At 39.4% G+C, this 24,605-nt stretch overlaps 1 long non-coding RNA gene across 1 annotated transcript in view; it reads left to right on the top strand.

Moving 5' to 3' along the window:
- Positions 1 to 1,633: 1,633 nt before the first annotated feature.
- LOC115899208 overlaps positions 1,634 to 24,605 on the top strand; it is an 81,831-nt gene continuing 58,859 nt past the window's right edge. The window contains exon 1 of the long non-coding RNA XR_004058918.1: positions 1,634 to 2,061. This is a non-coding gene — a long non-coding RNA (uncharacterized LOC115899208). The remainder of the gene's footprint in view (positions 2,062 to 24,605) is intronic.

The raw sequence follows: 24,605 nt of genomic DNA, 5'->3' as shown, positions 1-24,605 counted from the left end.
AGCATTGTGTAGGAGGCAAAATACCCTGATTTACTTAACCTCGAGAAATCCCTTTGTTACTTTGTTACCCTTTGGCTTAAAACACTTCCCAGAATTTCTTTTTTTGGGAAAAAAAATCCCTGCAGAAAAATTAGTCCAGTGCTACACTGAGAAAGTTACTAGTTAATCACCACTTCAATTTGATTATAATTATTATAACTTCTGACTGCAAAACAGTTTAAAGTTTGCGAATTGCTGTGTGTCATTTAACTCTATTAACAGTACTGTGAGATAGAGGAAAAGATGAAGATGTGAAAAATGGAGCACAGAAAGATTACAATATTTGACCAAGACCATGAATCTAGAAAGTGTCATAGTGAGGACTTAAGTCTAAGTCCTCTGATCTAGTGCTCTTTCCATCAAATCACAGCTAGAGGTTGGAGCAAACCTATGAGTTACCATGAAGGAAATGTTTTCAAAAGAGAAGTAGGAAGGTAGCTCCAGACCACTTGCAAGGAAACTGGGATCTGCTCTGGGTTGTGTCATTCACTGACTGTGAAAACTTAGCTGAGTCATTTTTACTTCTCTGAGCCACAATTTCAAGGAACTACACTAAACAATCTATTATGTGCTTCCCGATTCTATCATCCTATTGAGAGGTGACAAGATGCTAGCAGCCCTCGCTCTCGGCGCCTCCTCCGCCTCGGCGTCCACTCTGGCGGCGCTTGAGGAGCCCTTCAGCCCGCCACGGCACTGTGGAAGCCCCTCTCTGGGCTGGCTGAGGCCAGAGCCGCCTCCCTCTGCTTGCAGGGAGGTGTGGAGGGAAAGGCGCGAGTGGGAACCAGGGTTGAGCACCGGGCTCGCGCGCCAGTGCGAGTTCCGGCGGCGCGGGGCGCGGACGCCCAGCACATGGAATGGCTGGCTGACGCCGCTGGCCCGGGGCAGTGAGGGGCTTAGCACCCGGGCAAGCAGTTGCGGAGGTTGCACCGGGTCCCCCAGAAGTGCCTGCCGGCTGGCGCTGCACTCAAATTCTCACCTGGCCTTAGCTGCTTCGCTGAGGGGCAGGGCTCGGGACATGCAGCCAGCCATGTCTGAGCTCCTCCGCTGCGGTGGTCTCCTGCGCTGCCTGAGCCTCCCCACCCGGCGCCGCCCCGTGCTCCCTGCCGCCGGTCCCATCAACAGCCCAAGGGCTGAGGAGTGCAGGCGCCACTCGGGACTCGGGGGCAGCTCCGCCTGCAGCCCCCCTGCAGTATTTACTGGGTGAAGCCAGCTGGACTCCTGAACCGGATGGGGACTTGGAGAACTTTTATATCTAGCTGGAGGATTGTGCACCAATCAGCACTCTCTGTCTAGCTCAGGGTTTGTGAATACACCAATCAGCACTCTCTGTCTAGCTCAGGGTTTGTGAATACACCAATTGGTACTCTGTATCTAGCTAACTAGCACTCTGTTAATCTGTGTCTGGCTCAAGGATTGTAAATGCACCAATCAGCACTCTGTCAAAACGGACCAATCAGCGCTCTGTAAAATAGACCAATCAGCTCTCTGTAAAATGGACCAATCAGCAGGATGTGGGTGGGGCCGATAAGAGAATAAAAGCAGGCTGGCCGAGCTAGTCAGCGGCAACACGTTCGGATCTCTTTCTGTGTGGTGGTTAAACTTTTTTTTTTTTTTTTTTTTTTTTTTTTAAAGCTCTTTGCTACTGCTCACTGTTTTGGGGCCGTGCTGCCTTTATGAGCTGTCACACTTCCCACGAAGGTCTGCAGCTTCACTGCTGAAGCAAGCAAGACCACGAAGCCACTGGGAAAAACGAACAACTTAAGACGCGGTGTCTTTAAGAACTGTAATACTACAAAGGTCTGCAGGTTCACTCCTGACAGTGAGACCACGAACCCACCAGAAGGAAGAAGTTCCAGACACAGCTGAACCTCTGAAGGAACAAACGGCGGACACACCATATTTAAGTAACTGTAGCACTTACAGTGAGGGTCTGTGGCTTCATTCTTGAAGTCAGTGAGACCAACAACCCAGCAATTCCGGACGCACTATGGCTCTGCAACTGAGAATGCTTATGCAAATAAGGTACAAATCATGCATTATATAAACTATGAGGCTTCTCTGGTGACTACCAGAGCAACCCACTGTGCATGTTCTGCTGGGGTTCTATTTTAGCTTCCACATTCATGCCTCGTGAACACCTGTGAAAATGTCAGCAGTTAACAGATGGGTTGAACATCAACTTAAACTAGCTTTATAACCCAAGTCACGGGCTTCTCATTTGCTGAATAATTTTACTCTGGAGCTGCAAAAATTATTCGTTGAGCTAATTTTGTCATTGTGATTCTTAGAACACATTTAAACGGGCATCAAAAGGCAGTCTTACAGAGTCTTCAAGGTGCTTATTTATTATACAATTGAATGGCAAGTTTCCGCAATTAATTGTCCTATGACTGATTACTCTTCACTGTTTTAACAAATCATGTGGTATGTTACCTCAACAGGCTTAAGTTTGCAAATTTAGCACTAGAGAAACTATTTTCTCCTGAGCAATTTGTCAGTAGTTTCAGAAAATTGCCTTTAGGGAAACCATGTGCTTTGGCTGCAGTTTCGCAGTCCAAAAGCTTGTCTTCACACATACAAATTATTAAGTCAATGTAGCACAGCGGGACTTAAATCTGTGAACTAGAAACTGGATATGTTAGAAAGCACGAAATGATACTACCAGAGAAATTGTAAAGTATAAAATAATGCTTTATGAAGAGTTTTAAGCACTGGCTGACTAGAAATATTAGAATTTATGGCTACATAGGGAAAATAACTAAAGGGGTATGGGAAAAAGATTGGAGAAAGTACAGTTGAGTGTGAAATATAGCGGTTTTTGCCTTTATTCTTAGAAAAACAGATGCTGGAAATTGAGTCCTCAGAGGAATGAATGAAGTGCAAAGGTGGTGATATAAAACTGTGTGTTAGGTCTTTTTCTAAGTGACCCAACTTACACTAGTCAATTAAAATAGAATCTATTGGCTCATATAAATGGGATGTCCAAAGAGCAGGCTGAACTCCTGACTGTAACCAGGCACTCAAATGACTTCATTTTTCAGCTCTACTTCTTGCTGGATATTGGCTTCCTTCTGTGGGTAAGCTCTTGACACACACTGGAAAAGGTGGCTACAGAGAAGCTCAAGGCAATATCCTTTTCCTCCCCAGGAAAGTATGTGTAAATTCTAGGAAACCATCTGATTAGCCCTGTTTAGTTCATAAATGTACCCTGGCTCAATCACTGTGCCAAGGAGATGGGATACTCTTATTGGCCAGCATGGGTCACTGCTGATGCCTGGGTTAGGGTAGCATTATGACAGACATTTCATTGGGAACTTATGTTGTAGGGGTAGGGAGTTTACCCAAAGTAAGGGATTTTGGACAGACAAAATTGTAGGTCTACTTGAAGGTTCTCTTGAAATCTCTTATAAAGTTTTCATATTTAACACTAAACCTAAAGCTAAGGAACTAAAATGAAAAGTGAGTCATGGACAAGCTTTTACAAATTATCCCCAGATACTTTGCCCTAAAATTAGAATAAATAAAATAATTAGAACAGAATAAAACTTAAAGTAGGTAGTGTGCTCTTTTCACCTAATTCATATTTTTGCTATAAACTTGTTATTAAAAGTTGGTAAAAACTTGCTAAATGTAAAATGACTGATAATTTAGAAGACAATTTAAATAATTGTGAATTAGACAATGCCTTTCTAATGGCAGAATCCATCCTCAATTATTAATTTGTTTCCACACTTGAATAAATCTAATGTAACCCAGGAGAGATGCTGGAGATGATGTGCTCATTAACCTTAATGGAATTAGTAATTAGAGTGGGTTCCATGGAACAGACTCAGATGAAAGACATGCAGACTTACAAGAAAGGGAGGAAGGCAGGAGTAAGCGGAGGGAAAAGCTGATCTGCCATACAATTGCAACTGAAATCTCAGCCCATGCATAGTAGCTCTGCAGCTGGTGTGGCCCTTTTAAGTTCCTAAATTGAGGTAAGGGGACCAGGCCTTTGTGCTTCTACATTGACCAGTTACTTAATGCAGGCTGACCCAGGGTGGAGAGAGGTACGTAAACGTGGTCCAGGAAACTCCCTCAGCCGAGGGCAATTCCTAGATGGGGACTCAGCTGTGAGCTTTAAGCAGACAACACTGCTGGGAGCTGGGGGAGTGAGTGCCTCAGAGCTGCACAAGTATATAAGTAGCACACCACAGCATCCATTACAGAGACTGCCGCGTGAAAGACATATCATGACACTACGCAACTGTCAGGACTAGTTTCGTTTTGGTCTCCAGACAGGAACAGTCTCTTTTGGCCAGAGAACATTTAAATGTTTCCCATTGTCACAACAGACAATCAGATGATAGAATGCTAATCCTGGTTAGAGGAGGCAGTTACTCAAGTGAACAGATATAAGGAATAAGATAATTCCAGTGAGAGGAGCACAAAGCATTACATCATTGCTCCTAGGGTTTATAAGCAAAGATCAATCTGCATAGAATCTTAAAGCAAGTTTTTTTTTTTTTTTTTTTTTTTTTTTGAGACAGGGTCTTGCTTTGTTGCTCAGGCCAGAGTGCAGTGGTGGGATCATGGCTCACTGCAGCCTCCATTTCTTGGACTCAGCTGATCCTCCCCACTAAGCCTCCCAAGTAGCTGGGACTATAGATGCATGCCACCATGCCTGGCTAGCTTTTTGTAGATAATTTTTTTTTTTTTTTGTATTTTGGGTTTTGTCTCCATTGCCCAGGCTAAGACTGAAGCAAGCCACCCACCTCAGCCTCCCAAAGTGTTGGCATCACAGGCATGATCCACCACACTCAGTCTTGAAACCAGATTTAAATATCTCAGCCCAGACAGTATCCTAACAGAAACAGAACAGCTGAGGCAAAAAAAGATGATTCTCTTAGCCCAAAGTCAGTGCCCTCATCGAAACTACTTAATTGTGATCACCAGTACCTTGGTGAGTAAGAGCTGGAATGGATATTACATTATAGTTTATTCAATACATCTGTTAAAACAAAGGTGCCAATTTTTGCTTCTCCCTAAAAGTCTTTATGCTGGCATTTTAGGGTAAAATAGGAGGGTGTTATATATCCAGTCTCAAGTTGTCCATCGAGCAATTGTTCTCTAAATCAAGTTCTTTTCATCATCTCTAGCTCCGCTAACGGGCAAAATTTTTCCTCCTTGCTAGTCTGAAACCCCTGAGAGGTAGCATCTCTGTTCTCATGAGTACCAAAAAATTGGAAAATATGGGACAATTCTCATTTCTTTTTATTGCTCTGCCCCTTTGTTTATCATATTACACAGAAGACTGCACAGATATATTAGATTTTACTGATTGGTTGGAGGTGGCTGATGAAAATTATAATGTAGTGTGAGAAGAAAAGCTATTTCTTTCTTTTTCTTTTGAGACAGGATCTCTGTTGCCCAGGCTGGAGTGCAGTGGCAGTATCTCGGCTCACAGCAGCCTCAAACTCCCGGGCTCAAGTGATCCTCCCACCTTAGCCTCCCAAATAGCTGGAACTGTAGGTATACCACACCTGGCTAATGTTTGTATTTTTTGTAGAGACAAGGTTTCACCATGTTGCCCAAGCTGGTCTCGAACTCCTGAGCTCAAGTGATACACCCACCTCGGCCTCCCAAAGTGCCAAGATTACAGGTGTGAGAGCCACCATGCCTGGCTGAAAGAGCTATTTCTGTGTAATTTTCCTGCATAGTTTAAAATAAAAACATGTAAGAAACCAACTGTTGGCTGGGCGCGGTGGCTCACGCCTGTAATCCTAGCACTTTGGGAGACCAAGGCGGGCGGATCATGAGGTCAGGAGATCGAGACCATGCTGGCTAACACGGTGAAACCCTGTCTGTACTAAAAATACAAAACGTTAGCCGGGCGTGGTGGCAGGCACCTGTAGTCCCAGCTATTCAGGAGGCTGAGGCAGGAGAATGGCGTGAACCCGGGAGGCGGAGCTTGCAGTGAGCCGAGATCCCGCCACTGCACTCCAGCCTGGGCGACAGAGCAAGACTCCTTCTCAAAAAAAAAAAAAAAAAGAAAAGAAAAGAAAAGAAACTCACTGTCATAGGCAGTTATAGTTCTCACCAGTCCTTGTTCCTTTAAGTCTGGATCTCTTGTAAGCATATAACTTTCTAACTCTGCCCATAGCTCCCCATGTACTTTTTAGGTAATTCTATCTTTAGTCATGAAAGTTGACGTTCCCTCAGGATTCGCCCTTCTTTTCTCAGCAGTATCTTTAGCCAAATCTGAATTAATCTCTTCAGAATGAACAAGCAGAATAGTCTTAGGATTTGATCCAAATCCCTGAGGCCCTTTGGGAATGAGAATAGCTATACCAGACAGAGAGACCCTGGCGACTTACGACACTGCAGAACACAATAGGCACTTCAGATTGGTCCCAGGAAAGGCTTCTCCACCAGTGTGTCACACACTTCTCTTTATTCTTTCACTTGTTTGACAAACAATGGTTGAATCCAATGTCTACCTCCAAACCTCCCTTTTAAGGACAGACTAAACCCGTATGAAAGAAAAAAAAATGTTTTCTTACTAACTCTGTAATTTGCAAAATCAAATTCTTCTCTTGAGGTGTAATTGATATAATACACAGAATATTTCATGTAAAACTGTCTGCCTCGTCCCAATTTTGAATTGTGCAGACTTGGGTCCTTTAGAAATAAGAAACTGATCATTTACTGAGTTAAGCATTTCCATTTAATCATCATTCCATCTTATATATTTTTCATTTTAGAGTTGGTTCAGTTATATTCAACAAATTCTTTTAAACCCTCATTTAGTCTTTTACATATTGATATATATAGATGCCTAAACCAAATGGACCTCATTTCATTTAAAATTCTGATATCCAAAATAAGTAGGCCCAGGTAAATATCTCCTGTTATGGGATCTTGTCTGGGCGTGCTATACTTTCTACTAAATCACCTGAAGTATTCCCTGGTTCTTATGAAAACAAGCATCCTAGGTGATTTAGATAATTTAGGATGCTTATTTGAAAAAAAGTTTAGGGCTTTATTCAATCATTTTATTTATATACTTTTAAAATTTGAGCATAATGAGATATTAAAAGTGTTTTTCCTCCTTTGTTATTTCTGAAGTGTTGAATTTATTTGCAGTTAAGTTGAGGGAGAGCAGTGATATTGAGCAGTCAGCTAAAGAAACAAAGCTGTAGAGGTAAGTAGACCAGGTCTTAGAAAACCTTGTCTTTCATGCTTAAAAGTTTAGACATAAAATCAGTTGCTTAAGGCAGTGGGAATCCACTGTAGAACTTTTTTTTTTTCTTTTTTCCATTGAAGGATTTTTTACAATGCAGTGATACAACTCTTTGTTTTAGAAAGATTAGGTTAGTGACAGTGTGGAAAATAAATTTAAGAAGCATTTACCCATTTGTTCATCTAACAATATTAAATATTATGAATGTTCTTTTCCCTCAGGGAGCTTAATTTTTTGAGGAAGACAAATGACAACCATTTATATAGTAAGTAATTTATTTATACTTGGGAGGAGTGCTATGAATGAGGAGTACAGCATTGAATAAGAATGTATAATGAGGAGGCCAGGCGCAGTGTCTCATGCCTGTAATTTCAACATTTTGGGAGGCCTAGGCAAGCTGATCACTTGAGGCCAAGAGTTGAAGACCAGTCTGGCCAACATGACGAAACCCCATCTCTACTAAAAACACAAAAATTAGCCAGGTATGGTGGAAGGCGTCTGTAATCTCAATCTCAGCTACTCGGGAGGCTGAGGCAAGAGAATAGCTTGAACTTGAGAGGCAAAGATTGCAGTGAGCCGAGATCAGTTACTGAATTACAGAGTCTCACTCTGTCAGGGAAAAAAAAAATGTGTAAGGAGAAAACTAGTTTTGTGGAGGTTGAGGGAAGGCTTCTAGAGAATAAGACTTGAGGCACAGAGACAAATTATGTCTGTTGCCTAACTGAAATTGGATGAAATTGAATCAGTTGGGGATATATCACACAGAATAAAATAGATCTCCCAAAGAGTTGATGATTGTGTGTAAGTGGGGAAGCTAGAATTCCAGGAAGATATGGCTTAGACAACTGAATGGATGATGGTTGGGAGGTGAGGGAAGATGTTGATTTTGGGGTGTTCATAGGCCACGTTAGTTCACACTCCAGAAAGTATCTGGGTATAGAAATTTGGAATAAAAGAAAAACCTTGGACTAAAGATATCTTTTTTTTTTTTTTTTTTTTTTTTTTTTTGAGGCGGAGTCTCGCTCTGTCGCCCGGACTGGAGTGCAGTGGCCGGATCTCAGCTCACTGCAAGCTCTGCCTCCCGGGTTTACGCCATTCTCCTGCCTCAGCCTCCCGAGTAGCTGAGACTACAGGTGCCCGCCACCTCACCCGGCTAGTTTTTTGTATTTTTTAGTAGAGACGGGGTTTCACCGTGTTAGCCAGGATGGTCTCGATCTCCTGACCTCGTGATCCGCCCGTCTCGGCCTCCCAAAGTGCTGGGATTACAGGCATGAGTCTTTTCTCACTTTCTTAGGAGAATACAACCTCCGCCTCCCGGGTTCTCGCCATTCTCCCACTTCAGCCTCCTGAGTAGCTGGGACCACAGGCGCCCGCCACCTCGCCCGGCTAGTTTTTTTGTATTTTTTAGTGGAGACGGAGTTTCACCGTGTTAGCCAGGATGGTCTCGATCTCCTGACCTCGTGATCCGCCCGTCTCGGCCTCCCAAAGTGCTGGGATTACAGGCTTGAGCCACCGCGCCTGGCCTAAAGATATCATTTTTGAGTCATTGAGGCTGAGATGATAAATATAGGTATAGAATTAGAAGAGATAATTTGTAAATAATTTTCAGAATGAGACTAGAAAAAACTTAGTACAGAATCTTAAAAAATAGTAACATTTAAGGGATAGACAGAGGAAGTGGAATTCATGGAAAATACTGAGAAGAAACTAATAGAGAACCAGGAAGGAAACTTAAGTGTCATGATCCGTAGAAGGCAGAGGAAGAATGAGGGCTTGGCCACTGATGTCAGATGCTACAGAGAGCTCAAGCAGATATGGAAAAGTATCAACCAGCTTTAGTAATAAAGGCATCACATGATCAGGATAGTTTCTGTGGAGTGGTAATGAAGGCCAGATTGCAAAGAATCACAGAACAATAAGGAGAAACAAATGCAGACCATTCATTTAAGATTCTTGACTATAGAGAGATGAAAGAAACCACCATGGATGGGTTTACTACAGTCTTACCGCTGTTTTTATTTTTTTAAGATTTCTTTTTACTTTTTAGCTGATAAGATCTGAGCATGTGATGAATATGGAAAAAAGCCAATCAGAGAAAGAATGGTCAAAGATACAGGAGAGTGGGAGTGTTCTGACAAGAGTGAAGTACCACAGCAATAGGTGGGGTGGGATCCTGACCACTGGTGGAGAGAGAGATGATTTCCTGTTAAAGTCAGCATTTGTCACTTTTCTCTTGGTCTTATGATAAAGCGATTACAACAAACAATTCATACAGTTTCACAGACGAGAATGAAAGACGTGTCATAGGAAAAAGAGGGAGTTCAACAAAATTCTAGAAGATGGAAAGTGAATGGCATTTTCACAGATGTAGCAGGGAGGCTGCAGTTAAGAGGGTATCAGAAAAGATAGGAGTAAGAAGAAAAATGGTTTTCTTGCAGAACCCAGTAAGGGTCAGAAGATACTTTTGGATGTTAGGTTCAGCAGAGAAAAGTTCAAAACATGGAGATGGAAGTCTATACGTGGAATTGCCAATTACTGCAATGTACATAATGTTAGCATAATTTCCTCTAATTCCCAGTTAGAAGATCAGAAGTTTCTTCTCTAAGCAAATTGGACATCCCCCCCCTGCCCCCCCCCCCCCCCCCCCCCCCGCCCAGGAAATGACTTCTAAATGGTGTCATTTAAGAACCCTGGTATAATAACTTGTTTACTGAGTCATCTCCCTAAAGCAAATGAGCCAGTTGAAACACTTCATTTATGTTAGCAGAACCTTAAATATGAGCAAAGAATAAGGCATCACTAGAGATTTGAGATAACACGAACACAAGTGGAAAACAGAACGAAATCTGCAAAGGTCCTCAAGGAAATACATTTAGTGCAAAGAACAAGAGAGAAACAACATGTAGCAACTTGGATGTAGCTGGAGGCCATTATTCTAAATGAAGTAACTCAGGAATGGAAAACTAAATGTGATACGTTCTCACTTGTAAGTGGGAGGTAAGCAATGAAGATGTAAAGTCATAAGAATGATGTAATGGACTTTGGGGACTCGAAGGGGAAGGTTGGGAGGGAGGTGAGGGATAAAATACTACATATTGGGTATAGTGTACACTGCTTGGGTGATGAGTGGACTGAAATCCTAGAAATCTAAAGAACTTACATAACTAAAAATCACCAGTACCCAAAAAACTATTAAAAAAAAATTGACAAAGGACTTGTATAGCAGTTCCACTGAAGAGATATACAAATGACAAGCTCAGATTTCCAAATGACAAATTGAAGATGCTCAACATCACTGATCATTAGAAAAATGCAAATAAACACTGCAATGAGATACTACCTAATACCAACTATGATGGCCATTATTTAAAAAAAAAAAAAACAAAACAACAAGCATTGGTGAGATGTGGTAAAACTGAAAGTGCTGTGCGCTGTTGTAGGGAATGTAAAATGGTGATATCACTGTAGAAAATAGTAAAGTTGCTCTTCAAAAATTAAAAATAGAATTAATATTATGGTTCAGCAATTCTACTTCTGGGTGTATACTCAAAATAATTGAAAGCATGGTCTTGAAGAGGTATTTGTGCACCCAATCATAGCAGCATTATTCAAATCAGCCAAAAGGTGGAAGTAATCTGCGTGTCCATCAAAGGATGAGTAAATTTTTTTAAAAGTGTGCGTGTACACAGAGACACACAGATACCATAATAGAATATTATTCAGCCTTAAAAAAGGAGGGTGATTCTGACACAAGTTACAACATGGAGATACCTTGAAGATATCATGTTAAATGAAATAAGCCAGTCACAAAAGGACAAATGCTGTATGATTTTACTTATGTGTAGTCCTTGGAATAGTGAAACTCATAGAAAAAGAACTAGAATGCTGATTGCCAAGGGCTGAAGGGAGAGAGGAATGGAGAATGATTGTTTAATTGGTATAGAGTTAAGTTGTGAAAAATAAAGAGTTCTGAAAATGGAAGAAAAAAGAAACACCAAATAAATTCTAATTAGTATTCTTACAGGAATTAAGGATGCCATGAGAAAGGAAATTCAGAGACCAAAAAATAGATCCTGGAAATAGAAAATATTCATTAAAAAATTTAAAAATTCTATAAAGTAAATGAAAGATAATGTTGAGAAGAATCTCCCAGAAAGTATCACAAAATAGCTAAATGGAGGGCAGACATTTCATGGAAATCCCTAAAGATTTTAAATATATTTTATATAAAAATTTGAAGTTGTTGATACACAAAAGAGGAGAAAGAGCTGATGGAGATACCCAAGATTGTTAGGCAGTATGTGGTTCTGGAAAAGGTAGTGATAAAGGCAACAGTAGAGACAGCTGTGGTTAAGCTGTGTGAATTTCAACAAGCGGTGTAACCTCCTTGAGATTTCTCAACAGTAAATTCAAGACGATCAGACAATCATTCAAAATGCTAAATTAGCTCAAATAAGAAGCGGCACCTGCCTCATAGTAAATGCTCTCTAAGTGTTGGCAATTAATATGACCTGAATCCCTTTTTCTTTGGATAACCAAGCTCTTGGAATGTTTTTTTTATTTTTGGAATAAAAAAAAAAATCAAAACACACATAGGGATTCTATGTTCAAAAATCCACACTTGTAGATAAGCCTTTACTTAACTTTCAGACCGTTGCTTCTGCTATGAGTTAAAACATCCATTTCGCTGCTCCTTTAAGTTTTTCGTTCTGTCTGTAGTGTTGTGCCTCTTTTCTACTAAGGCACTGGAGAACACTGTGGAATTACAAGGATAACAAACTTGGTGTCTAACTCTAAAGTTAATTGCATCACAGGAACAGATGTAAGATTTCAAATGTTACAAGATCTACAAAAGAGTCAGATGATGCAGGATTATATGTTCTTGAGGTTTAAAATAGTGATAACCCAGACTTAGGTTGAAACAAACAGCAACCCCTGTAGCTTCTGTAGAGGAAATGAGGCCTGCTTTGATGGGAAGTCTGATTTGGACGTGCAGGAAGCATGAGTATTTCTTCTGGGCCTCTACCTGTAATAGTAGTAACCCCCAGTGGGAAAAAAAGGACACTTCTCTGGAAGGGGTAACTTTTCTTCCTTTTTGCTTCTTTCCTCAGGGACATTCCACTTTCCCAGGCTTTTGTATGACCTGGTATGATTTTTGTGATTATGACAGGATTTTCTGTTCTTATGCACTGTGTGTAAGTTTCCTATAAGTCTGAACCAAGCCTATAATCTTTCAGTTTGCTGTAAACCTTGAAGCAGGCCCCTCCAAGGCTTTGTGTTTCCAAGTATTAGAAGTGTGATTTGATTGGGAAGATGTATGAATCAGGGTACATGGCTGCAAGTGATAAAAAGACCTCCTCAAAACACCTTTATCAAAAAGAAATATTTGTTTGCCAACCTACTTGGAAAGTCTGGGATACAGCTGACTTCAGATATAGTGGAGTACAACAGCTTAAATGAGAATTAGAGATTTCTCTACCCTTTTCATCTCTGCTTATTTCTGTTTATGTTAGCACATTGGGCCTCTTTTTCTGGTGATACGGAAAGGCTCCCTCCATATGACCTGGGAAGATGGCTGTTAAGCAGCTTAAATTTAAGTCTCCCTAGAAGTGTGACTCCAAAGGCGAAGAAGGAAGTGCTCCTAATTTGAACTAATCTAATAGTCACATGGAGGATTCTGATTGGCCCGTGTGGGGCCTTGTGCCCATGTTCTGAGGAATCACTGTTGCCTTGAAGCATGGACAACTCTAATTGGCCTGACATGGTCCCTGGCTCGTACCTGTGACAGGACACTGAGGTTAGGGGAAGGCCTTTCTCAATGAAGAGGGAATGTGCTGTTATCACACATGTGGCAGATAAAACTATAGTTACTGCATTTAACATGGTGAGAGAAAAGAGGAAGCCGATCCTCTTTTCATTATATCTTTGGCTTGATAACCATATTCAATCTTAGCTCCTCAGAGACCCGGTGGATATTCTTGGTTTTTAAATTAGTGTTTGGGAGATATATTTGACAATTGGCATTCATACACATTCACGCACAATATTATGACAATACATTGTGAATAATGCTTTTCATTGAGCTGTTTATTCATTCTCACTTTCAACAAGCTTCTGTCAAGTACCTAGTACAGGACATGTACTAGAACAAGTCATGGTCTCTGCCCTCATCAAATTTACAGGGTAATGAAGGAGAAAGAGACAGGTAGGCACGTACCCTTTGAAACTGTACTAAGTACTATAAGATTATATAACCAGAGTAGATACCTCAGTTATACAGGCATATCAGAGACACTGTCTCACAAGAAGTTATATTTAGGTGGAGTCTTGAATGATGAATTCAAGTTAATCAGTTGAAGGTCTTCAGAATGAGCTTCTAGGGAGAATCAGCAGCATGTGTGCAGGATCCAGACTGGAAGGAAAGTACTGAATGAAATCTGCTGTATGAGACTGAGGAGAGTGAAGGGCACAAAATGTGAGGCGAAAGATGAAGTAGTAGATCATATAGGGCCTTACACGCTGGACTATGAACTCCACGTTTTTATCCTACATACTAATGGGGAGTCCCTGAATGGTTTGATTCAAGGCAGTGATAATTTGATGTATGTTGGCAAAAATCATTCCGGTTACTTCATTCGTTTGTTGGGCTATGGACTGTGGAACTAGGGCACAAGACTGCTTGGGCTTGAAGTCTAATTCTTCCACTTACGTGACCCAGAAGAAGTTACCTAATTTCTTTGTGCCTCCATTTCCTCATCTGCAAAATTAGAATAGCAATAGTAACTACCTTCATAGGTTTGTTACGAAAATTAAATGAGTTAAAATGTATAAAGGTAAGAAAAGTCAAATACTGCATGTTCCCACTTAAAAGTGGGAGCTAAACATTGAGTACACATGGACATAAAGATGGGAACAACAGACACTGGGGACACTAAAACAGGGGAAGGAGAGGGTCAAGGATTGAAAACTACCTATTGGGTACTGTGTTCACTATTTGGGCAACAGGTTCAATAGAAACCCAAACCTCAGCATCACACAGTATATCCATGTAACAAACCTGTAAATGTCCCTCCTGAATCTAAAACTTAAAAAAAATAGGAAAAAAAGAAAAGTGCTTTGTATATAGCATTATCTGTTTGTTACTATTATTTAATGTATTTTTATTGAGCAGCTGCTATGAGACAGACATTGAGAAAGTATGAAATTGTCTTTGCAAAGGGTGACAGTGTTTGCTCACCAGAGAAATTATGTAGTAAGGGTCAGAATGTTGGGTGTCATTTTGAATTTGGGTGATCCTGATTTTATAAGGCTATCAGTCTGCCCACCTTGCAATTATGCAGGTAATTGTCTAGATTTTAGACAGAACCTGAATTGTATTTCTGGCTTTGCCTCTTACCAAATATCTTCATTTAATAAGCATCAGTGACCTTACCTGTAATATGGGAACATTAAACGCACCTACCTCATACTGTTACTATAAAGAATAAACAAGATTATATAAGTATGTGTGTATGTATGTTTATATATATTGAATTTTTAGCACTATGTGTGCCACATGATAAAAACTCACTAAACAGCAGTTACTGTGAATCCTAATTTAAGAAGGATTGTGATGGTGTATTTATTTCAATGCAAATTTCCATGCCTAATGTATTCATCTTTCTAATATGTGCTCTGAGCTATTGACAAATTGGATTCATTGTTAGTTGCTTAAAATATACCCCAAAGAGGAAGAATGCATACTGGGCTAGTATTATAGTTATTTTTAACTGTAATAAAAAAATGGAATGGAAAAAAGCAGAATAGAAATAAGAGAGATTTGGCCGGGTGTGGTGGCTCATGCCTGTAATCCCAGCACTTTGGGTAGCCGAGGCGGGCGGATCACGAGGTCAGGAGATTGAGGCTATTCTAACATGGTGAAACCCCGTCTGTACTAAAAATACAAAAATTAGCCGGGCGAGGTGGCGGTCACCTGCAGTCCCAGCTACTCAGGAGGCTGAGGCAGGAGAAGGGCGTGAACCCGGAGAGGCAGAGCTCGCAGTGAGCCGAGATCAGGCCACTGCACTCCAGCCTGGGAGACAGAGAAAGACTCCGTCTCAACAAACAAACAAAAAGAAGATTTACCATGTTGCTAAAAATACTTATGGATTTCTTAAAGCTTTGATGATGAATTATAAGTTAAATTTATGTTAATTATTTAAAAGAAGATAAAATTGTGGAAGATATCTACCCAAAATATTTTCTTAGCTAACAAAGAATTAACATTTAAAAAGTATTTGTAGAACTTGCATATGAAGCTTCAAATTTTATCCTCTTATTATTTATAAGGAAACAAATAAATTTAGTAAATTTTACCAAGCACAAATGTTTGCTCATTAAAAGATGAAGTCTGATTTAAATATCTTTTTGTCATTTTCAAAGTTGTTTTCAAATCTACCCTTCTGATTCCTATTCTTGTCTCTCAACATGCATTATGATATGCTAGAGCTAGATGCATTTAATTTTTTGTGATCTAACACAAATAGAAAGTGAAATATGAAAAAGGATATTTCCATTTATATAGCAACAAGTTAACATTAAATCTAGCTTTATGATGTTTAACTTTGAGGTATCCTGCCAAAACACAATTGACTGATAGGATGGAAATGAAAGCCACTAATGGGATGCCTTGTTCTATAAAGCAGGGTTGAGGATTATGGAGCTAAGGTCATTTTCTTTATCTCTCTTTGAGGGAAGGAAAAGTAAATAAGCTTAAATGAGTCTATGGGCCTGGGTTCTCTGCAGGGATACTAAGAGAAGACTAAGACTAAGAGGTAACTGACCTTGAGGAGTTTATCAGCCGGTGGCAGATAGACTACAACCACTTAGGAAACAAACTAGGAGTAGGTGCTTGCAAGTGAATTGACTATAGGAGAAAGAAAAGAACAACATTGGAAAGAGAAGATCACACGAAGGAAAAGTGAATTATGAGGTGAAACTCCCAGCAAATATCCTGTAATTCCTCTGCACTGCACAAGCCAGAACATGATCCTAATTCTTCCATGCTAGAATTGACAACACAATCTACTGAGAGAGGTTCTTTAGCATTTAAAATATATGAGAATAAAGATTTATTTGGCAAAAATTTTCTTATTAAAAAAATTTTAGATAATTTTTTTTATAGCCAGCTGTGCAGAAAACATGTATCTCATAAAGGAAAGACATTTATATATACACACACCTTGTATTTTAAGCCTCAAATGATTCTCCTAAAAATACAAAGTATAAATTAGGTATTTGGCATGAAAAATTTAAAAGAAGAATGTACAGTGTCTCTCTTTTTAAAATAAAATATTTATTTCAACCTTGCAGGAAACTAATGCTTTATTTGTTATTAAATTCAGTTCCTTTTTCACCTCCACATTTTCTCCTAGACCATTGGAATTTCCTTTAACTCTTTGATTTCTCGCTTCTTTTTATGTGTTTTGCTCTGCTTGTTTTCCTTTTTCTGGCTAGTTTCAGTGTCTAGTGAAACTACACAACTGTAGTCTAGTAGTTCCCTGAACTTCAGCTTTAATGAACAAGAAAGTAAAAATATATTAGGGGGCACCAACATGGGATTACCCATTTCCTTTTTGTTTTGCTAATGAGAGACATCAAAAATAAATTTCAAAGTACTGTATAAAGACTCAGAAGAGTGGTAGGGTGAGAGGAGGGAACCATGTATACTATTCAGGTGATGGTTATACTAAAAGCCCACTACACAGTCTATCCATGTAACAAAGCTGCACTTGTGCTCATTAAATATATGCACATTAAAATACAATACAGAATATATTTAGTTTTATAGAAAATTCCCTACATTGTTCTTATGCCTGTTATTTCCCCCTGGTCTGATGAGAAATGTGTTATTGACTGACCCCAGTCTGGAGCCCCACTTTGGATGTGCTGTTCTACTCCAAGAGAATTAGTCTAAAGGATCTAAAGCTTCAGGTTAAGAACAAAGAGTTCTCTATCTCCTTTGTTTTATGATTACAAAAATGTACATGAAAACACTTTTTAAATTGTTTTCTTTTTTGCTAAAGGAAATATAATCTTCAATGACTTCATGATGTTGAAGATGAAATCTCATTTGGAAATGATTACCTTTTTTCTTTTTTCTTTTTCTTTTTTTTTTTTTTTTTTAAGATGGGGTCTTGCTCTGTTGCCTAGGCTGGAGTGCAGTGGTGTGATCACGGCTCACTGCAGCCTTGACCTCCCAGGCTCAAGTGATCCTTCTGCCTCAGCCTCCTGAGTAGCTAGGACTACAGGTGTGTGCCACCACACTCAGCTAATTTAAAAAAAAAAAAAATTTGTCGAGACAGAGGTGTCACTGTGTTGCCCAGGTTAGTCTTGAACTCATTGACTCAGGCAATCCTCTTGCCTTGGCTTCCCAAAGTGCTGGGATTAACAAGAGTGAGCCACCATGCCCGGCTGGCGTACATTTTCATTATCTGGGCCCCATTTACTATTACAGCCTCTTGCTACCACTTACATTCTCTTCCATATGTGGGTCTCCATACACCCCTGTCTGAGGTCTGGTCCTACTGAATTGCCAGTCTCCTTTGTGCTTTAACATGTGCTGTTTATTTTCTGAGGACTTTTCATTTAAAACCCAATTTAAAGACCACCTCCTTGAGGGAGCCTACCTGGGTACCTCTAGGTAGAGGCAGTGACTTCTTCCTCTGTGCTTTTCTAGAAGATCTCCTTAAAGACAGAAACTATGTTCTTTCAGATTTTTGTTATGCAAATAATGTGCATTGCTCTAAAGTTAAAATGTATTAGGCAAAACTTACTCTAAATTTCGAAATTTTAATCTTTCTTTTAACATGATTAAAATCTTAGGCAAGACTCCTTTTGTACTGGCTTGTGTGGGCAAAAGAAAGCAGTATAGAGATTTATTCTCCCACTGGCATGAATGCTGTGATTCTGACCACCTTCTACATCACTGTCTACCACCCCTACACCAGCTCCTAGAAGACAGAGTAACTACAGGCAAGTGTTTTGTTTAAGATAGCACACTACACCCTCAATATATCTATGTATATGCATGAATAATGAATAAAAATATCTGGATAGATACGTGCACACAGTCTCTCCTCACATACACACAGAAAAGTAAACTATGTTATGGATATATATTTTCCTTTATTGTGAACATCTTTCCATGCCAATAAATGTACTTTTATTTCATTATTTTTCTACTAGCTGCCTGGATGACTATATTTTATTTAGATTTTTAATTCTTTGGAATAGTGTTCTAGAATAAATATTTGTCAAATGAAGGAGAAAACATCTCAATGCTTTTATCTAAGCCTGATTTGAGACTCTAATGAGTCCAGAAGTGACCTTAACTGCAACCTCCAATAGGAAAACAGGAAGGAAAACGATCAGGAAGTGGTGGCAATGCAGTGACTCATTCTGTTTTTGTGTTTTCCCTCTCCTATCACAAAGTAAAAAACAGTAGCTGAAAAAAAGATGTGGTTTCACAAAACATCATCATCATTTCCTTACTAAAATGACAATGTAGCAACATATGATTATGAAAATTGATTTGGGTACCCAGATTATATGCCCTTGACGCAGGATGCAACAGTTACTTTACCCAAAACATTACCTTTACTGAGGTATTAAGAATTCTGACATCATGTTATGAAATAAAGTAATTCACAAAACAATAAATTGATTTGAGATTTGAATTGATTTGAGAAAGTCTTTAAATAGATGGATTTTATTATATGACTGGCAAGAGACATGCAATTGGGAAGGACCTACCCTCAGAGTGCCTAAGATTGGTGCCTAATGTTATGATATTTGACAAATATTTATTCTAGAACACTGTTCCAAAGAATTAAAAATTAAATAAAATATAGTCATCCAGGCAGCTAGTAGAAAAATAATGAAGTAAAGTACATTTATTGGCATGGAAAGATGTTCACAATAAAGGAAAATATATACGCGTAAGCATAGTTTCCTTTTCTGTGTGTGTGCGTGAGGACAGACTGTGTATATATCTATCCAAATATTTTTATTCATTATTCATGTATATTGGTGCCTAATGATATTATGTTATGAGGCTCACCTGCCTAACACTTCTCTTCAAGGAAGAGAAGAACTTACAAACTTCTCTAAAAATCTTGACCTTGAACTATGTCATCTCTCTGCTCCTGTCCTGCTTATGCACCTGACCACCTAGTGATTTGAGTAGAATGTGAAGGTGCCATGGCCCAAACCCCGAACCATTGTCCATTGAATCAGGCCTGTTGTTGCCTAGAGGAACTCCCAACCACCATCTTCTGAGCCTTTGTAAAGGAGCCATCGTTCTAAATAGGGAGAGAAATTCTTTACCTTCTCCCCCAACAGGCTTCAGGGAATAGCTATGGTTCCTTAACACTGTGAGTTGCCTAGTCAAGAGCCAGTCTCCCTTTTTCTTCGTTAGCAAAGCCCTGACTTCTCTTCCTGTGACTTGAAGGTAAAACACTGCTCAGTTTTGGTAATACTCTTCTCTTGTCAGAGACTGGTGTAGGGGTGAGTATATGATCTAGGTCTAGCTGATGAGAACTCAGCTGGAGAGCTTCTGGAAAAAATCTCTTCATTATTAAAAGGAGATGCAGGGATGAAACAGTCTTTTTTCTTACATAGGATGCTGTGGTACCTGGAGTGATGCCAGACTGCAGAGGCCACCTAGTGACATGAGGAGAGATTCAACGAAACATGGTGAGGATGGCAGAGTAGAGCTAAAGTGGAAAAGCATTTCCCTAATGAATTTGAGAAGCCACTGAATAAATATGTCTGGAAATACCTAACTCTGAACTAAGTGGCTTTATTTGGTTAAATTGAGATTCTGCTTCTTGTAGCCAGAAGCAAACTTACTGCTTAATTCTCAATATTAAGAAGTCCTAATGATTCCTTCTGTTGCTTCTACCAAATCTGGTTTTAGAACTCCTGGGACACACATATTCTTTACCATATAGGAATCTTTACTAACACTATTCTATCTGTGCAAAGTAACGTTTTATTGCACTGCTATTTAATGAAAATATATTGATCCTTTTAATCTTGTCTAAATCCTATGACCTGAGATAGCCTTCCAACATTCCACCAGTTAAAATGACTTCCTTTACTCTATGTATTGCACTTGGTTTGGATTAGCCTTTCTGCAGTTATCCTTCTTTGCTTTAATCCATATGTATACATTATTGAATCTCTTCAAATAGATATAAACCTTCTTTAAGGTAGAAATGAAATAATTTTTTTCCAAATGAGTTAAGGAACCATGCATCATTTTTTCCCATCAAGATCTCTCCTACAGCCCTGGTACGGTACCTCTTAGCAGGTGCTCCTCACAATTTACCCAGTTGGTCATGTGTGAAATGAAAAGGTTGAATTAAATGATACTGACAATCTTTTCTGTCTCTAAGGTACAGTGATGATGTCTGCACTGAAGTGAAACCATACTTCTCACAGATACATAGAAGTTTGAGAGTTAAACACAACAAAAGGAAAACTCTAAGCATGGGTGGTGGTGAAATACAAATATCTTGTATTTTTTAAAAATATCAGTGTTTTTAAGACTATACTTCTATTTTGGAACATCTTTACTCATGTTATTTACTTTTTGGTGATTATCCAGGATAGGTCTTTCAAAATGCAGCAAGTCCTGTTGTTTGGGAAGAATGTGCTAGAAACAGAGTCTCATAATATGTGGCCAATCATAAATCTTTTTCAGGCTTGCCAATATTTTGGGATTTATTGTAGAGTTCTCTGCCCTTGTTTTAAACTTCACACACCCAAGACATGTTGGGCTTGGAGGAGGATTTGCTTTGTTTCGGGGAAACACTCCAGTGGGCTATTTTTGAATTATGTTTGACATTTAGACTTGGAAATACTGTATTTCCAAGATGCTTATTCCTCGGTAAGCTTGCAGGGCTTATGTAAAAAGTATATCAAGAGAAAATGTTAATCACCTGTTGATGTGATTTTTTTCATAAGGGATTTCCCTAATATGGACTTCTCTTCATGTAGATTAAGTGGTGGCTACAAAAATAAACACAAGATGGGGGAAAGTATTCAAGGTTCAAGAACTCAGACTTATCCCTTGATTATTTTGCTCTCATTCTCATTTCTAAAGTTTATGAGCCTAGGAAAGACACACACACACAAAATCCCTAGAGACCCTGTGTTTTGGTTTAGCTTAATATGGATCAAATCTCTGCTTGTTTTCCCACCGCTACCTTGATTGGTTCTATTGGCTCACATAAGAACAGGCAGCTAGGTACACATTAGCTTCTTGCAAGGTTCCACTGAAGAGATGGAGTGGAGGAGACAATAGGAGGAAGAAAATGAAGGCTGATACAGGAAGACAAGGGAGGGGAGAGCAGGGAGCTTCATGCATTCCTTGGCTGGGCATAGAAAATGGTGACTTTACCTAGCTGCAGAGCTGAAGCTTCTTAGGTAGAAATCCTGCCCTATGCTTGTCTAGAAGGAGATACAGCCTGGGGAATTTAGCAGAGTTACCTGCAGCTAAGGCCAAAGCAATTGCAAACTGTAGAAGTGGAAGGCACCTGTTGTGTTAAATCCAACTATGTTTTTTGACTAATGATCATTTTCTCAAAATGAAAAGTAACCGTGAAACTAACCTGTTTTCAGTTTCTCTAAAACACAACAGTTCAATATCTCTGCACCTTTGCTCGTGTTATTTCCTCTATCTGGAAACATCCCTGCTTCTCCACCTATCTCTTACCCTTTCCCCCAAACCTGAGAGCACCTCAACATTCCTTAAAGTCCCCTTTTCTCTGACACCTTTTGTGACCTCACTTTTACCTCTAATCGGGTAGAATTTACCATTCTAGTTTTGAGCTTCCCACTATAAATGGTAAAATTTGCTGTAACCCCTATAATACTTTAGTGAATTTATTTTATATGTCTTTCTTTTATTATTGTGTTTTTACCCTCTTTTGGGCAGGGACTGATTCCTAATTATCTTTATATCCTTAAAATTCAGCACTGAGACTGGCTTATTGTAGGGATTTAGTATATGTTAGTCCTATGCGTAAGTAAATGAAGAGTGGTGAGGGTGGAGGTTTAGCGACTAAATTGGTAAGGGCAAAAGGATTTCATACCCTTACGTGGTAGATCTATGCAGTGGTGGTTACCACCCTACAACTACTTCAGAAGCTGTCATTTCCATGGGGCGTGGAGCTCTGCAATGTGAAGCATCCCTTCCCTGCTCTGTTTAGGAATCCTATTAGTATACTTTCTGGGCTTATCATTTCTTTCCCCAACCAAATCCCTTACGACCTCGTGGAAAAAATGAAAAATAACCAATTACCTGAAAAAGTTTGCTTATTTGCACCTAAATTTATTCAACAACCTCCACCAAGTATTTACTGAGTATTTATCATGCTCTTAGCACGATGATAACCTACATGAGAGCTAAAGGATATTGCAATTTGCAAAATCTACACAAGTCACTGTCACTCCTTTGAGGCTCCCAAGAAAAAAATTCCAGAAAGCAATTCACCAGTGCCCTACTTTTTAATTTTGTCTTTATATTTACTGGGGATGAAGGAAGAGCTCAGCAGGAAATTTCTCCTTTGCTCTGGAAGGTATTTGGCCTTATAGAAAAGAATATGGGCTTTGGAGGCAGCTGGCACAGTCTTAGACTCCCTTCTCTTCATTTGAAGCTGTATAGTAATTCACTCAACGCCTAGAAACATCAGTTTCTTTATCAACAAAAATGATAATACCTATACTTTGTAATTATATTAAGAATTAATAACATAATGAACATGTGAACACATCTAGGAAACAACGGTGCTCACAAGATGTTAGGGACTCTCAGTATTATTATTTTTTCACATAGTGCAAAGTCCTAAGAGTAATACCCTTCAGCAAACTTCGTGCCCTCTTTTTGAATGTGTTATGATTTCCACATTTAGAGCAGACTGTATCTATTCATTCTTTTCTGGAGGTACAGGGATTGCTTGTAACATACTGTAAAAATACCTTGTTGGAGAAGAGAATCTGATAAGAGAATATCAAGGATGTCATCATTGCTACAACACTGGGATTTCTTCCTCGGAGTCTTGGAACTACTTCAGGCCCAGAATTCTCCTGCTCAGCTCTGCCAGGACTAGATGAGTGGTGGTATGTTGAGGCTCAAAGGACAGCACCAACCATAGAATTTGCACTATGGAGTTAAAAATGCTCAAGTTTAAAAAAGAATAATGCTTCTCCCACTATGATGTCCTTATCCTAATCCCTGGAATGTGTATGTTGCTTTATGTGGCAAAAGCGACTTTACATTACAAATGTGATTAAGTTGAGGACTTTGATATGGAAAAATGTCCTGGATTATCCAGGTGGGTTCAGTGTCATCAAAGGGTCCTTATAAGAGGGATACAGGAGGAATCAGAATCTGATAGAGGACATGAGACACTGGAACCCAAGTTTGAAATGATGTACATAGAAGATGGAGGAAGGAGCCACAAGCCAAAGGATGAAGGTGGCTGCAGAAGCTGAAAAGGCAAGGCATTGAATGAATTCGCCCCTGAAGCCTCCAGAAGGAATGTAATTCTGCTGTCAAATGCTGTTTTAAGTCACTATGTTTGTGGTAATTTGTTGCAGCAACAATAGAAGACTACACACATACTAAGTTTGGATAAAGAAAATGTGGTATACTGTGGAATAATGAAACACATTCAGCCTTAAAAAAAGAAGGAAATCCTGCCATGTGTAACAAAATGGATGGGCTTGGAAGGCGTTATGTTAAGTGAAGTAAGTCAGATACAGAAAGAGAAATACTACATGATCTCACTTATATGGGGAATCTAAATACCAGTCAAACTCCTAGAAGCACAGAGTATAGTGATGGTACCAGGGATTGGGAAGGGAGGGAAATGGGAAGATACTGGTTAGAGTACAAAGTTTCAGGTACGTGAGATGAGTAAGTTCTGGAGCTCTAAAGTACAGGATGGTGACTATAGTTAACAGTGCTCTATTGTGCACAGGAGATTTGCTAAGAGAGTAAGAGAGATCTGCCAAAAAAAAAATAATAATAATTACATAGCTATGGATATGTTAACTAGCTTGATTGTGGTAATCATTTTACAATGAAAATGTTTATCAAAACATCAAATTGTGTGCATTAAATACATGCCATGTTTATTTGTCAATTATACTCCAATAAAGCTGGAAAAATATCATTTTGGCACTTTGAATTGGAGCTTAGAGGAGAAGTCAGAGCTGGAGGCATTTTTCAGTATAAAGTTGGTATTTCAGCCACAGGACTGGCGAACTTTGCCCTGCCACGGAGTGTAGG

The sequence above is a fragment of the Rhinopithecus roxellana genome, chromosome 8 (genome assembly GCF_007565055.1).
Source record: "Rhinopithecus roxellana isolate Shanxi Qingling chromosome 8, ASM756505v1, whole genome shotgun sequence".
Taxonomy (NCBI): Eukaryota; Metazoa; Chordata; class Mammalia; order Primates; family Cercopithecidae; genus Rhinopithecus; species Rhinopithecus roxellana.
Note: the sequence above shows the minus strand (reverse complement) of the source record. Positions and strands in the feature narration are given on the sequence as shown.